Source organism: Plodia interpunctella, chromosome 1 (assembly GCF_027563975.2).
Source record: "Plodia interpunctella isolate USDA-ARS_2022_Savannah chromosome 1, ilPloInte3.2, whole genome shotgun sequence".
Classification (NCBI taxonomy): domain Eukaryota; kingdom Metazoa; phylum Arthropoda; class Insecta; order Lepidoptera; family Pyralidae; genus Plodia; species Plodia interpunctella.
The window spans coordinates 5,943,923-5,957,309 of NC_071294.1; the positions used below are offsets into that span (position 1 = coordinate 5,943,923).

Below are 13,387 nucleotides of genomic sequence, written 5' to 3' on the forward strand. Positions count from 1 at the left end.
AAAAGTATCGCTGTCTATCCAAAACTTTTCAATATATACGTACGAATCATTGCGATTTATAAAAAAAAACATAACTACCAACAACGATACAATTTCTCCAAATTATGGCTATTCGAGCTCATATTTTACTAGTGAAAGTGTATTTTAGGAACAGAAAACTTAAAACGATTTCACACTGACCTTTTCTATTGTTCACGATATGAAACAAAGGAGATCGATATGGCCAAGATATAACGACGCAATTAGTGTAGTTTCTAACGTAATAATTTATGCTTAATATTTAAACTATCTCGTTTCGGTCGTTCGTTCCCTCATTTGGACAAAAGTTATTTTTGTGATACAATCTTTGCTCGTGTTTCTCAGAACTAGAATGGTGTATTTATTGACTTGATATGCCATCTTGTTATGATTAATACAATATTTTAGAGCAAAATAATACTGGCCCACTAAATATAAAAAGACTAAGTAAGATAAGTTCTTTTATATGTAATGCGCTAGTATATATTATATAGTCATCTAAAGTTATATCACAGAAAGAAAAAAAAAGTAAAGTACATACAAGAAAAAAAAAGTAAAGTAAATGGACTTATTTTTCATAGTTATACAAATGTATATATTATTATGCTACAAATGGGTAAATTGAAATAATAAGTAAATAACTCAATTTAGGTATTTTTTAATTAAAAAAGAAATAAGTTAATAAACGAGAAATATTAGGTACAACAATGTGATGAAACATAATTGCCTATTTCATCTAAATGTCCGTCTAAGGTGTCCGATTGTAATTACCAAAAGTCAAAGTGGTCCCGCCCACGAGTGCTCTCACGCGCCATGAGGTCACCTTCTCTGACAACCTGCTCACAAAAGCAAATTACGGCACTATACTTAGTGGTCTGCTTTTTGACTATTATCTTTATTATAGGTTTGTAACATAATGGCTCATTTTTGTTAGTATTGGCAATAAACGTTTGAAGACGAATCATGACTAGACTTTTTTGTTCAGCGTTCTCGCTTCTCGATGAGTTTACGAGTGTAGTGTGTTCACGATGGATACAGATTTGATTCGATCGCACAATTGGCATGCATAATCGATGCAGGAATGGTTAATCTCACATAAAATAATGTTCCGGGTGGAAAGAGCGCGTAACTCTGGTAGAGTGACAAGACAATAATTGCAGTGGGCCAACCGTGGGCCAACGGACGACGGCGACGCCCCGCGTATATCTCACGAGACAAATTTACGTTCGCCCTGATGATAGACAAACAATTCAAATGTAAACTGAGCATTTACTTCACTACGGATCTTCAATAAAATTTCATTTGCCATGTTGTGTTTTAAATAAACAGTCAGCTATAAAACTTAATTCAATTACGTAAACTGGCTTCGGTCACGACTATCTCCAAACTAGGTATCTCCTAAACACACAGTCATTGCACTCACTCAGCACTTTAATTTTACATTCTTGCTTGAACTGCAACTCGACGACGAACGAAACGAATAATCTCGACAGATAGCTAGCTCATACTAGCTATCACGACAGATAGTCATTATCACGACAGATAGGTATTATATATTCAGCACTGTTAAAAATATTCAAAGTATTCTCAAAGTGTGATGTGAGTGTTCGATTGTGGTCGCAGGTTTATTAGTCATTTGCTTTTTCATAATCAATCCATGTCCCATTTGGGTTCTATGCAGTATTCTTGGTTTAACGATGAAATAACTAAGTATAAGTAATATCTCAACTTATTTAAGTTTCTAATTATTTTCTAAAAATACCTAACGAAATATAAAAAGCATAAACAAATCTGTAACTTGTGACATATTTTCATCAACAAGTTACACAAACAAGACTTAATTCACATTAAAAAAATATAATTTGACCAATTTTGATTTCGTCTACTTTATCGAATACTCTGATTCTAAAGAATCTCAGATGAAATCTCGACAGCAGCGGACTCGTCAACCGATACGGGGCGGTAGCCCATCGTCGCGCGATAAGGACCATTGGATAACATCTGCATTAAAAGGTGACAACTGAACTGACTTTACCAAGATGTACATCACAAATTCTTTTCCAATTATATAAGACTACCTTGATCAATATATGTATAATGCGCTTTGCGCTTAAATATTAATTAATCTGGACATCTAAGAACTTACGCCATGTTCCTTTCAAAAAATATAAATAATCGGATTTGTAAACAACACACTATATTTTTTTGTAATTAAAATATTGTATTATAGTTAACAAAAGTCAGCTTTGGTCGAGCGTTTATGTCTTTTACTCTATCAAACATAAACACTGCTAATATACTGTCTTGATGTTACAAAAATTTTAAATGCTGTGGAAAAATCTAAAATTTAAGTTTTAGATTTTTACGTTACCACCCTCGTTAGTAGGCAATTTTGTACTAATGAGGGCGGTAATGTTAGAAAGCAATGTTTGACCGTACTCGTAATTCATATCCTTTACTATCTTGGACTAATTTTATCCTACAGACGTATATGGGCTAATAATGGTCGCACTGCTCATCTTCACCAGTGGGGTCAAGAGAAATTTAAGTATCAATAATGTCTCCCTCCACTGTAGTAGGTCAGTGGAACTGTACAAAATTTTGATCTAATCCCATCATTGGATCGAATACTTAAAAGCAATAAATTTTATAAAATGAACTATTTTTCTTTATCTATCATACAAAACAGTAAAGAGCGACTACAATTCAATGGTTACAAGTTCGCGTATACCGCGATGATCCCACATGATGAATGATTTATGTACGCTCATTATATTGGTAAGTATGTACCAACATGCACGTGGATTTATTACAAGTCGATGACGGTGATAATTATTATTAGCCGACAAATCTTCAGTTAAGGGAACCGTTACTCGTGTTTTGTTGCAGTGAAAACATTCATCACTTCATTTACATACAATGGCCGGTGCCAAAAAATATTGGAGTGTAAACGCTTACCAGGAACGAATTTATGAAAGTTCTCTTTAGTTTCATGATGAGATATTGAAAATGTCAAACCAACCGTGTCCACCTACTTATATCCAGTTTATTACTATTGTGTTAGGTCTCTGAGTCTAGATAGCCCAAATCGATATCTAGACAAATCCCAGACACAATCAATCTAAATTATCACCGACTGAGCACGTGCTATAAGTGCTCTAACAAAAAATATTGCATAACTGAAGTCTGACAAGCACATACAACAGCATGGACAATAAGGAACTGAAGTTTATTTTATATATATTTTATATCTTCTATATTCATATATATTCTAAACATTTTAATTATTAAGCTTGTTTAGGTATCATATTAGTTTTGTGAACCTAAACAAAGATTAAATGGAACAACATTTCATATACACATATTAATACAAAACGGTAACAAATTAGTTTTAAACTTTTAAATGCATATAAATTAAACTTTATTAAAATGAACTCTGCTAGCAAATTATCATTTCTGTCATTGAAACATTGGTCGCAATTTTTAGTTTATCAAAGATAAAACAGGTCTGTAAACATGGCCCACTCGCGTTTGGACCTGCTATTAATTCAGACAAAAAATGAACCGTAATTAAATCGACCATTGTGATTGCCTACATGTGTATGCAAATGTAGTTTTTGTTGGTTTCAGATGCAACAATATGGAAACTGATTCGTAGTAAACTGGCCAAAATTTTATAGTGCTTGACACCCACGAAAAATATGTTGACAGAAACGAGGTATTCGTTAAGCATTGTTATTATTATTTTTAGTATAATAAAGAAAATGTTCTTAAAATAATGTTAATAGATTAGAGGTACTTGATACAGTCATAATTATTGATGAATTCTGTCAGAATATAATTGATAAAACGGGCTTGCTTCTTACATACTTGCTTACGCACATCGCACTCGTATATTGTTTATGATGAAATGGTAAAAAGATGCAATTGTTGAGTACAAAATAAACTTTTCACAAAAAGTCATATTCGACAAATGCTTTTATTTTCGTCAAAGAGATCGTTACATTTAACGCGTAATAAAAATATCATTTTCATATACAATTGAGAACTCATTGGGAGCCGATCCTGATCCATCAGCAGGTCTTGCTTATCACAATAATGAATTGCCATTTGCCATTAAACTAAAATTTTGTGACCATGCATGGTAATTCCCTCGTCGACAGCTGATCCTAGGTGCCCAGCTGGGTCATACATTACCATCCAAACTAAACTTGTGAACTAAAGTCAATGATTCGATTTTATACCAGCATAAAGAGTCATTTATATATCTAAATGTATGGAAAGAAACTCAAGTTTCAAAAGCCATTTCCACAACATCATAGCCCGAACAGAGAGAACTTTCAAAGTGTTCGATCCAGCGATAAACATATTTCGGCACTCTGCACTCGGCACGGTACTCTCTTGACGCAGATGGAGTGAACTATAACGGAGCTTCGCAAACGCAATTGTTTCTAACTATTAATTGTACCGATAGTACTTAGAACAATGCATGCACCAACTAACAATTAAACCGTAAAAAAAAGATTTGCCTAATGCCATTGATATATTGTATTATTGCGTTTTGGAACACTTTTTCGAGATACAAATATATATGATGAATTTTATATATAGATTATGTCCTCATAATAGCGGAAAAGAGTGATCTGAATTTTACATTTCTGTATGTATATATTTAATACGAATTTTGTATATGAGAGATGCGAAATCTTACCCGCCCGCGGTCGGAAGAACCGGGTGCCCTCCGTTTCGTATAAAATGTTTGTATCTAATTTCATTTCGCCATACATTATTAGTCTAAATGTGTGATGCAAAAATATTGTCTCGTTTAAATAATATTTTTGCACTATAAATTAGCATATCAATAATTAGCTCTAATTTTAGATAAACCCAAATTTGCTTAGCTTTTAACATAACGATACGATAGATTAAACATAACGATAACCTAAATACTATTACTTTTCACCATATAATTATGGTTATGATAAATTTTGCACACCAAGTACTTGTAACAATTTCAATGAATGTAAATTTGCTGCACATTAAGGATGAGTTGAACCGTCAAAATTGACGTTGACTTTATCAGGCGCGCCGCTGACGATTACATAAAATGGCGTATTTTGCATTTTTCTGCGTAAGTTAACGTCAAAATTACCCACCCTAAAAACAAAGAAAATATTAATCACGGTTTTGTTGTCAATAAAAATCTATATTTTTAGGTGTTTAATTCCCTTTTCCTTATATATGAAATGAAAAGTAGAGTGTTTGTTACGGTTGAAAACATCAAATCCAAGTTTAACAATGTACTATTAACAGCCAAAAGAAATTCAAATTTAATTTCATAAATAAAATTGATTGTAAACAATTTTTTAAACAATCTATGTATACAATTTGGTCTTAAAATACTTTTACTCTCATCACATGCAGCTCTGGTGGATTGAAATCCATCCAAATTCAACCAAATTTTCCATTACAGTCAGTTGGCGCTTATTTTATACCACCAGATTCCAAATACTAGATAAGAATATTAATTTTGAGTTATGCTATAAAATATTATTTCTATCCTACATTTACGCATTAACACATATTCAGTTTATAAATATAAGACCAATTTAAAGTTCGTAAATTATTTGTGATTTGCACTAAATATGTTGTTAAACAGCTTTGTAGTCGGCCGAAAAAATGCAATGTTTTTCCCTTACTCTGCTTAATTTACCTCGATTATCCCACAGTTTTGCGGAAAACTTAATAGATACTTTTGTGCGCCTTGTGAGAATAACAAATAATTTAATAATTTCATACTTTTAAAATTCTATTATCAAGATAACACTTACCTACAATGAATTTGCCATTGAAAAAGTAATATGATAACATTACTTTAACTTCCTACACTAAACATTACATACAACCTATCACGAGTATATTAATAATAATCTAAGAGCCGGATCTATTTAGATAAATATTGTTTCGCAAAATTTGCCGATATTGATTGACGTGTGTATAAGGAGAGTAACTAGTACTAGTACACATCGTAGAAGATTTAGGAGTGTGGGGCGCAATGATTCGGTTTCGCGGGCGGAAACGGGCGCGCCCACGCGCAGGTCAGAGCAGTGACCCCAGACCTCACCTCGGCACGGCGCAGACGCATCTAAACCGAGCCACAAAATTACTGCTATACAGATATGCACGGTCTTTAAAACAATATGACCGCAATCGAAGTTGATTTCAGCAATATTCTCCCATTTGTTACTTACAAGCTTTTATTTAGTTTCACCTATACCATTCTGTAAGTTTTCAACTACTTACAAGATTTGAATACAGGCAGTCAGAACGACAGACAAATGGACGTCTCGCTGCAGTTTCCATGACAACATCGGTACGATAAGTATCCTTCGTATCGTATGTCATCAGCATGGAATTAGTAGGTGCTACGTACAATGGAGTACCTACTAATTCCATGGTCATCTGCGATTTATTTAGGTAATACTACTTACTGTAAATAAATGAAATACAAACGTGCTTTACCCTCCTGCACTTTCATTATTTTGTGGCTAAGCTCTCATTGTTCCACCTCCGGATTGGCCGCCGCCGGTGCGCGTGTGCGATGACGGGCGCAACTCATTTTTATCGAATTCACACCCAGGTTCATTCAACAGGTTCATTATTTAGTGCATTTTATAGCTTCAATTAAAGACGGAATAAAATATCTAGGCGCAATCGCAATACTCATCAATATGAAAGTTTTATTAAATTTATCATAAAACATATACCTATGCTACTTCAATAAATTAAGTTACTTATTCAGTCTTTGAAAATAATTTGAAGCCAATTGTGATACCGATTAAAACAAAAAGATTAGAGAATCGAAGAATGTATAGATTCCTGCGCCTGCGCGATATGCGACGGTTTATTAACTTTCGTAATTAGAAACACCAATAAGGCAGATCGCCCATCACACACAAATTACACCTGCGTTACTAATTATGTCCGACTCGGATATTTCATCTCAGCAGTAATTCTTCACTTCTAACCGTGTTAAAATGGTATTTATTACCACCATCTGTCACAGCCGTAATGACTACTGCGCTGGCGCATGAAACTTACCTAACGCATCGTACAATCAATTAGGCTTTTTGGAGAAATCGTCTTAATGATCGTGTTAAGAAACGATATGCATAAAAAGACATAAAACATGCGGGCCATTAAATTCCTCTCCCGGTAATAATTAAAGCAAAAGGCGAAGAAGGGCGATTCACCGTTACGTCATAAATTCGCCTACTCGCAAAAAGTGTAACACGTAATGTCGGAACCACGTAAACCGATAACCGAGGTATTACAATCAATATTTTCGAGTAAGCTATGGTTCAGATCTTGATTTATGAAGGTGAGCTTTAACTCGCAGTATTATTAACAAGTTGTAAATCACTGTTCGGAATTAAGACCCCGATGAATCGCATACGCCAGATTTGTTGACGGAGATGCTTATGGCACTTAAGGGAGGGCAAAGCCTACATTTAAATACACCAAAGTATACACGTAAGTTAATTCTGTAATGTATATCCAAATCAACTAAGAAAATATACTTATAAAATATGGATTACGTTACAAAACTATTTTATTTTTATTATCTTTACCGTTTTGAAAAATAAGTTGGTAAAGCCCGATAGTAGATTTGGCATGAAAACTTTACATATGCCAATTTATCATTCGTTCATTTGCGACAACAGTGTGACATTTATAAATATTCAATTTTTTGTTTTATTGATATTCAAACTCGCGATGTCACGATCTATTTTTCGGTAAAATCGCGGTATTTTTTACTTTAAAAATGGCCGAGTTACGAGAGAATGAGATGCATATATCACTGTATAGCACTATCTCACTCGGCGATGCAGTTAGCATCAAGACTGTGACAGCTCAGTTGTTGTCTGTTGTTGCTAGTGTGAAGTGCTCCCGGCTTTCGCCAAAAACGTGACATCACGATAATATCAGCGTTTTTGTGTGAAAAGTAAGTATTTATATAATTTCTTTCTTCTTTCAATAACATGGTACAACTTGTTATCACAGTGTTCGTGAAATTTTTAAAAAATATTAAAATTTTAGGTTATTGATATCACAGTTTTCTTGTAAAAAATATTAATTTCACTGAGATAACTCTTATTGTAACATTGAAGATGATAATTTGATTACACGTTAGCGAAATTTAATTTGGGTTATTTGTAGATGTGCTGATTTTGCCGAATAATTTTAAGTCAGCTTAAATATTTATTTCCGCTTATTACACTGTATGTGCTAATAATATTATTTACAGATGGGGTCGAGGACCAAATTGATGTTAGAGTTAGCAAGAAAAAAAAAAGATGATGATGGTTGCGATGTTGTTTCAAATGATACTCGTAACATGGATTCTTCCGATACTGAAGAGAATGAAATGATCGGTAAGTATGCTTCACGACTATTCCGTATTTTGCGGCTTTAGAAACCACTATCACTGACATCCTACAATAGATAGTCTATTGTATGAAGGATGTCCGTGTATTGGTTTTGCATCGAGAGTAAATTCTTTGATTAAAATATCGGTGTAAACTTTATTACACTTATTCATCGATTTCAGAAAATTCAGAGACAACTCAAAACTATCGCCGCCGTTCTAAATCTACAAGTTCATCGTCCAGTAGTTCTTCCAGTAGCTCCTCGTCATCATCTTTTGTAGAAGGTCGGTAAAACTTAAAAGCTAAGTAACCAAAACAAATTATTTGCAAATTTTGTATCCATTTGTTATTATGTATTCTTTAATTTTCTTGCGCTGATAAGTTTTTGACTGCCTGATAATCTAAAGTGTACCTAAATTTATAACTTTACTAGAATACAAATCATTATCCTCTTATTTATACTTCTTTGCAGATAGCAATGACTCAGTTAAAGATCCAGATTATCAAGAGTTACGTGAAAAATCAAAATTCAGATTTACACTAGCTGAATTTAGTGAAATTCCCATGACATCTGAAAGGAACTCTCAAGAAATAAACCAAAATGAAAACATGTCTACCGTCGCAATAAATGAAAATACACTACCACAAGATTTATTGTATCAGTCAAACACAGCTACAACTGAAAATCAAACTCCAAACTCAAATTAAGTTGAAATAGTTCAGACGTTTACAAAAAAGGGAAAGAAACGGCCAAGACAGGAAAGTAATTGGAAGAAAAATGTTGCTAAAAATTTGAGAAATTGTGGTAAGTCCTATGTATCATCTAAAACTAAAAAAGTAATGCCTGAACGAATACTTAAGCCCCCTTGTAAAGAAACCTGTAAATTTAAATGCCGATCCCTCATTAATGAAACCCAACGCCAAGAAATTCTAAATGATTACTGGAATTTGGGTGATATTGAAAGACAATGGTCATTTATACTTCAGTCTATTGATGAAGTAAAGCCAGTACAACGTTATGTTAGAATTGATGAAAATGGAACTCCAGCACCGAAACGAAACAATAATAATGCATTCTTTTTTACTTTGCAAGGCGTAAAAATAAGGGTTTGCAAGGACTTCTTTCGAAACACTCTGGCAATAAATAACCGACCTATAGAAACTGCACTAAAGAAGAAAAATAAAGATACAAACATCTCTTTAATCAAAGATAAACGTGGGTGTCACTCTAACCATGCCCACGTAGATGACGCACTGAAGAATGGTGCAAAAGGTTTCATTGAAGCTATCCCTAAAATAGAATCTCACTATTTGCGAGCTAATTCAAAAAGACATTGACGGAAGTAAGACTATTTCGGATATTCACAGAGACTATTTAGAACGAAGGCGACTCAGTTCACTCTCAGATTGAACGGCAAGTGAAAAGGCAGTTGAGATCTGGACCTATATATACCCCTGAAGGTTTCATAGGCGCCATAAAAGCTGCCAGAAAGAAATCTACGCCGATTCACGTCAACGAAATCTGTTATAGTGATATTTGCGATTGGAAAGCTGTAATAAGTAAAGTAAATTTCGTGCTTCAAAAGGATGAAGATAAAAATGCCATTAAAATTTCAGAGATAAAAGTGTTTAAGTTCCTGAAAGATGAGCCTGATACATTATACTTCAAAACTTCTTACGCTGAAGAATTCAAAAGAGCTATCATAATAAAAAAGAAGGTTGATTTTAACTTTCCCCTCAAGAAGGCTTTTGACAGAAAACCTGGTTTAGCTGAAAAGAAGAAAGAAGATATATTTTCTCTGCTGAATAGTAATCACATTCCTGAATACTACAGATCATATTTTAAGATAAGGAGTACTTTTTTGTCTGAAGACTGAATTAATATAGTTTTTGTTAAAAGTTTATTATTAGAATTTTTAATTTTGATATGTATTTTTTCATCTTTGATGATTCTGCTAACGTGCCATACATGATTGTGATAATTATTGTAAGATTTTTTTACTAGGCCAAGCTTAGTTATTGATTGACTGTTGAATAAAGACGAAAAGAAGTTATATGTGATTTAAATATGTGCCTTATTTTAATGTCTTAATTGTAATTGAAGATCTCATCATAAATATATTTCTAAGTAAAACTTGTTAAGTACTAGTTACCACTATTTTGATATTTCATATTGCTGTTATATTAAAGAAACATTTTCGATATCAACGTTTTATCATTTCATGACTCAACACGATGTAACTTAGTTTATCATCTTCAACGTTACATTTCATTATAACACATCAAAAATCTTGCATATTTCAGGAAAATGGTGATAAGTTTTCTCTTTTTTTTTTAAACGTATAAATTATGGGTATTCTCTTTGTAAAGATACGATGATTATACATAATTAATTTGTTCATTAGTTAACCTATAATACGTTCTAACAGAGTTAGGTCGTTCGAACAGTATTTAAAAAAATAAGACCGTTCAAAAGTTTAAAAGTTGTTTCCTGTAAAGTTGGGGTTTTTGAGATGTCACATTGTCGTCGCAAGTGAACGATATACGATTAAACTCAGAATCTCTGATCAAACTGTAATAACAAGCAGATGACTTAAAAATGGTTATTTTTTATTTTTTGTTACCCGTTTTCCTCATCCATTATTATGGGTCACGTTTAGCATTGGAAATCACGAACCTTCTTCTCGATGCCCTGATAAACTTACATCAAGTGGTAAACAAGTTGTCATTCAATTTCCTATACTGCGATTTATTTATCAGGAAAAAACTTACAAATGTGTAGGTAGTGTTTGGCAATTTCTAGGAAACATATCTAAAATACAAACTTAGAAAAAGTAGGTTTACTATGATAGTTTTAATATGATAGCTATTGCCAAGTTACTATGTATACTTAGTAGGTATATTTATAAATAACATTGTGTACATGTCATAGATCAACAATATGAAAAAGTACCCGGGTACATGTATCTATAATTGTTATAAATATTAATAATGAACTAACCATTAAAATATGTACCCACTTAAATATATATATCGATATTAATCAAATCACTTTCCTACACTACTACCTCATGTTACACGATTATGGAAAGATCTGTTAACCTGTCGTTTCCAAACAATATGTACATAAGTTAGCTGTGATGTTTATTTTTATACCTCATATCATGAATTATTAACTGAGGAAGCGCCTGTCTTTAAAGCGATTTGTCACCATTCAGTAAACAAATCCTCATTACTATGGACATTATAAATGCAGCTCGGTATATCCACCATATGCAATAGCATCGTACCTACGAAGTAAGTAAATGTTATATGAAATTTTCAAGATAATTCTAAGCCAAAATTTTTTTTCACACATCTCTTGTAACAGAGAATATAAAAATATCTATTACATTTAGCAGTTAATCGGCAACGCATCAGTGAAACTTATCAGTTAACTGGTGTCCATGATATGCTTAATTTGTTACCATCAGATCAGACAACCCGCGAGTTCGTTTACCTTCTATGCTTTAAAAAGTATGAAAGTTTCAAAATCACAAAAAAAATATGTATCGAAAGTCCTATCAAAGAGATTGGCGTTACGGAAGAGAATGTGACTGCTGGCCGCAGGCTTAGTTTCTTCTGGTTTCAACCAATTTAAATAAATTTCATTTTTATAAAAACGATTTTATAAGATGATAGGCATTTAAAAATAGTTCGCGCTTGCTCTGTTGTCGAATACAAAGGGGCTAGGGTTATCTTTTTACTTCTGTATCACAAGACCGCCTCGGATGCTGGTTGTCGGGCAGCGGGCGGCTGCGGGTGGCGAACGCCGCAAATGCATCACGCTCGATAATGAACCAACTCGACTGCACGACTGCACAGGTTATACTAAACGAAACTACAGAAAATACCTTCATACGTTCGTATGCCTAATATGTTTTGTTGTTGAAGCACAAGTGTTAATAGAAGCTCCTGTCTTATATATCCTGTCGTATATCTTAACACTGTCGTGGGCTCCCATAATTGTATCGTTTTATTAGGTAAGTAACTAATATAACAATAGATCCCCAAGACCATTCCGCATAATATGCGCGTCATTTTTCTTAATATCTACTTAAGTGTGGACATAGCATATATTATGTAATTTAAGATTAAGTGATGTCGTTCCTTCACTTTAACCGACTATATTCATGTAGCATTCAGTGATATTTTTTTATGTCTGCGCAAAAAACGGCGCGATTTTCACAAATTTTCATGGTTACTTGCCGCAAAATAGCTTGCTAAATATTATTCCGTGTATTTTATATTTTATGAGAACTTCGCTTGCGCACTCACATGTAATGCACTATTCGGGCCTCGCCAAATCGTGCTACACTTACTTGTTGCCATATAGAACACCCTCCTTATGATGTTTGACTGTGTGAACATTACCTTGGAGTGTACTGGTGATTGTTCTCGTTATATTCACTTGTAAACTAACAGCAGCTTGAGGCTTATATCTGATAATTTCAAAAAGTACCCTATGTCATATATTCCAGGATTGTCCCCACCCAAGTGTAGCAAATCCAATCGTAATATTATTTACAAAAGTTTTGCCGTGAAATGTTACAGATGCATGAGTATACATCAACTCGTAAACATGTCTTGCCAGGGAAGAACTACCGTTACGGAAGAGAACGGATTATTTTTCACATCATAAACATGTGAAAAATAATCCATTGCTATAGGTATCCGTTGCCATATATAATTCTAAATTTGAATGTATTTCAAATTAGCACGAAGCCTGAAACATCTTATTTGTGAATTTACACGATAATTTAATAGTAGGTACTATTTCGAGTGAAATGGACTAAAATACTGGACGAAGTTGCAGTGAAAATGGACGCCATTTGTGAACAAGACAGGATCTCGAGTTTCTTAAACTAGCGCCTCCCACGTGGTGTCTTGTGCCCTTAACC

General features: G+C 33.5%; 1 long non-coding RNA gene across 1 annotated transcript; it reads left to right on the forward strand.

Annotated features, from left to right (window-relative positions):
• The first annotated feature begins 7,923 nt into the window (after window positions 1-7,923).
• On the forward strand, window positions 7,924-8,757 carry LOC128672057 (uncharacterized). Its single transcript, XR_008404904.2, has 3 exons — window positions 7,924-8,023; window positions 8,327-8,453; window positions 8,630-8,757. It is a non-coding gene; the product is annotated as an uncharacterized LOC128672057 (long non-coding RNA).
• The last annotated feature ends 4,630 nt before the right edge of the window (window positions 8,758-13,387 follow it).